This window comes from Mus caroli, unplaced genomic scaffold (genome assembly GCF_900094665.2).
Source record: "Mus caroli unplaced genomic scaffold, CAROLI_EIJ_v1.1 scaffold_17209_1, whole genome shotgun sequence".
NCBI classification, from domain to species: domain Eukaryota; kingdom Metazoa; phylum Chordata; class Mammalia; order Rodentia; family Muridae; genus Mus; species Mus caroli.
Genome location: NW_018389153.1, coordinates 14063 through 18128, shown reverse-complemented (window position 1 = coordinate 18128; position 4066 = coordinate 14063). Strand labels below are relative to the sequence as shown.

The following is a 4066-nucleotide window of genomic DNA, read 5'->3' as shown; positions in this document are numbered from 1 at the left end:
GACCAGGTCAACACAGTTCAAATCACTCCCAGCAACAAAGTCTTCCATATTCCTACTAGGATGACCCATTAAGCCCCATTTAAAGCATTCCACTGCTTTCCAAATCCAAAGTCCCAAAATCCACATTCTTTCAAATAAAAGCATGGTCAGGCCTATCACAGCAATACCCCACTCCTGGTACCAAATTCGGTCTTAGTTAGGGTTTTACTGCTGTGAACAGACACCATGACCAAGGCAAGTCTTGTAAAAAACAACATTTAATTAGGGCTGGCTTACAGGTTCAGAGGTTCAGTCTATTATCATCAAGGTGGGAGCATGGCAGTATCCAGGCAGGTATGGTACAGGAGGAGCTGAGAGTTCTATGTCTTCTTCATCCAAAGGCTGCTAGTGGAAAACTGACTTCCAGGCAACTGGGGTGAGAGTCTTAAGCCCACACCCACAGTGACACTCCTACTCCAACCAGGTTACACCTATTCCAACAAGGCCACACCCCCAAATGGTGTCACTCCCTGGTCCAAGAATATACAAACCATCACAACAGTCATTATTCTAAAGCTGCTGAGGAAATAAAAAACATTCACAAAAGAATATAAAATAAATCAGGAAGGCCAGAGCCATGTGCCTCAGTTTTGCTTACAATACAGCATCAGTGACAACCATACAGCAGATATAATGACCTTCCAAGTCATGCTGGGAAGTAGCTTTTAATAGATGCTGTTGTAGTTGATCATAAACTTGCTATCTTTTTTTTGTTGCTGATTAGACTTATTTTTATCATTTACGTGAATGGGTGTTTTTCCTACTGAGTGTCCTACAGTATGGGGCTCCTCCTGAGGGCAGTTCCCTCAGAGGCCAGAAGAAGGAATATCAACCATTCCTGGAGATGATAGTTAGGCACCATGTGGGTCTTCTAGAGAGTATCAGATGCTCTAACCTGTGAGGCATCCCTACACCTCCTGCAGTTGACTTTTGTCCTTCCAGTGCCTGTGCTGTATTAGGTGGACAGGATCAATCCAGTTGAGTGGAGAAATCTCAGGACAGTGCCTGACCTGTGCATACTCATTCTCCTAGGCTGACAGTCATGAATGCAGAGCTCTGATGTTACCACTGCTAGTTCTGTGTTCAGGATCTTGCTTCAGTATCCTTTATTTTCAATTTTAGAGCAGATCTTTTACCTGCCATATATGATGACAATGTAGATTAGGCACTTCTGTAAAATTTAGAATTGAAATTAGCTTCCTAAGCTTGATTGGGAAAATGAATCCCTCTTGCTAGCAAGAAATTTATCTATTTTTCTTTTTTTATTAGATATTTTTAATTTACATTTCAAGCATTATCCCCTTTCCTGGTCTCCTCTCTGAAAATTCCCTATCTCCTCCCACCTCTCCCTGCTCACCAACCATTCCACTCTGGCTTCCTAGCCTGGGTATTCCCCAACACTAGGGCATAGAGCCTTCACAGGGCCTCTCCTACCATTGATGACTAACAAAGCCATCATCTACTACATATGCAGCTGGAGCCAGGAATCCCACCATGTGTACTCTGGTTGGTGGTTTAGTCTTTGGGAGCTCTGAGGAGTACTGGCTAGGTCATATTGCTGTTCCTCCTATGGGGCTGAAAACAAAGTCAGCTCCTTGGGTCCTTTTTCTAGCTCCTCCATTGGGGTGTTTTGCTCAGTCTAATGGTTGGCTGAGAGCAACCACCACTGTATTTGTCAGGCACTGGCAGAGCCTCTCAGGAGACATTCACATACACACACAAACACACAGAGGGCTGACCACACACACATCTGTTATACAGAATATCACAGTGGTTCTTGTACCATCTACTGGACTCATGTCTGACCGTCCCGGTTTGGTAATCACATCCCCGTCAGACTCTCTTGTGACCATAGCCTCAGCAGCTCAGACTTTCCCTATTTCAGCTCCCATGATTGTCTCAGCTCTTCCCCTGTCTCCCAAACCCTACAGGTGGTCCCTGACCTCTCCAAGAAGGTAGCATCAACCCTAACTGAGGAAGGAGGTGGAGGTGGTAGTGGAGGTGGCACTGTGGCTCCTCCTAAGCCTCCTCAGGGCTGCAAGACGAAGAAGCAAATGCTGGAATCAGGGCTTCCTGAGACGAAGGACCCTTACATACTTGCCCCTGGGGATGATGATGACCATCACAAAGATGGTAAGACCTACAGGAGCAAATGTACCTGAGGCACAGGAAATGGACAGAGCCTTGGGCACATGGATTCAATTCCCATCTCCACCACGAACTTGTGGTGTGACCCTGGGTGTAGGATGTGCTCACTGACCTTCTACTCAAAGTCAGACATGCAGATCCACTCCCAGTCACACACTGTGACCAAGCCCCTACACTGCTCCAAGACCTTTGCCAACATCTCCTCCCTGGCCCTTATCCACTAATCCTTATTCACTCAGGGGCTAAGCCCTATAGTTGTAACTTTNGTGAGAAATCCAAATCCTTCTGCCAGCTCTCACATCTGCATTAGCACACCTGAATCCATACTGGTGAGTAACAGACCATACAAATGTGCACACTCGGGCAGTGAGAAGGCTTTCATATAAATCTCCAAACTGCAGTCTCACAGATGGCAGCACAACAAAGATAAATCCTTCAAGTGCCACAACTGTCACCAAACATATACAGATGCAACTCACTTATCTACACACACAGTGAAACACACCAGGGTTTATACTGGCACAGTCTGTAGTCAGGCATATACATCAGAAACATACCTTATGAAACTTTTGCAAACACAACCCTCCTGATCTTCAACAACAAATGCAAGAGGCAGTGGCAGCAGCAGCATTGGCCCAGGCTCAAGCTCAAGCCCAGGCCCAGGCCCAAGCTTCGCAAACATCACAGCAGCAGCAGCAGAGGTAGCAGAGGCAGCAGCAGCAGCAGAGGCAGCAGAGGCAGCAGCAGCAGCAGAGGCAGCAGAGGCAGCAGAGGCAGCAGAGGCAGCAGAGGCAGCAGCAGCAGCAGCCACCTCCACAACCACACTTCCAGTCTCCTGGGGCAGCTCCCTAAGGAGGGAGTGGTGGGGACAGAAACCTGACCCCTCCATCCCAGTGTCCCTTTGACCTGATCCCCTATAAGCCTGCAGAGCATCATATGCACATTTGCCTCACTGTCACCACCAGAACCAGCACCAACCAGGTGGAGCACCTAGCCAGCTCTTAGAGATATGTACTGCCATTCATGGGAAAAGAGGAGAAGCCTGGTCCCTCTTTTGTCAACTCTTCTTATTTATTTATTTATTTATTTATTTATTTATTTATTTATTTATTTATTTATTTATTTATTTTGAGACAGGGTTTCTCTGTGTAGTCCTGGCTGTCCTGGAACTCACTCTGTAGACCAGGCTGGCCTCGAACTCAGAAATTTGTCTGCCTCTGCCTCCCAATTGCTGGGATTAAAGACGTGAGCCACCATGCATGCCCTTGTCAACTCTTCTTGATAGAAAAGTTCTCTTCTTCCTTGACAAGTTCTGTCTCCAGCTCCTTGGGTCTCAGGCATGGCTTTTCTTTGCAGGATAACCATCCTTAATCTCAGCTGCTCCTGATTGGCCAAGGAATCCTGAGCTGATAGTGTTATCCACAGTCCATCAGGGAAAGCTTTTAAAACTGGGGCTTGTTGCTTGAGAGAAGGATCCACTGTGACCTCATATCTTGTCCAGTGTAAGGGTGCTTACCTTTTTCCCTCTTCATCCTCAAAGTTGGAGCTGATAGAAGACTAGCGGGTGACCCTCCCAGATAACAGAGCAGGAAGCTCTAGATGTCACCAGCATTCTGTTCTATGCTTACCTGTAAAAGAACAGATTTTGCATGTGGCCTGACCCCTGTGAGACATTTTCTTCCCCTTCCATGGTCTCACTTCACATTGGGTGGTGAATATACCTTTTTATTTGTAAGAGGACAATAGCTGACTCATGGTCTCCAAGGTGCCAGAGATTCCCAGGTGACAAGGGTGGCTTAAGAGTGTGAGTTATGATTTTTCCTTACAGCCTCCTACATTTTCTGCCAACCAAGGGTCTATATACTCAGTCTTACTCTCG

At 46.5% G+C, this 4066-nt stretch overlaps 1 pseudogene; it reads left to right on the top strand.

The window, feature by feature from the left end:
• The first annotated feature begins 1085 nt into the window (after positions 1-1085).
• Positions 1086-3192, top strand: LOC110287966 (annotated as a pseudogene).
• Positions 3193-4066: the final 874 nt, after the last annotated feature.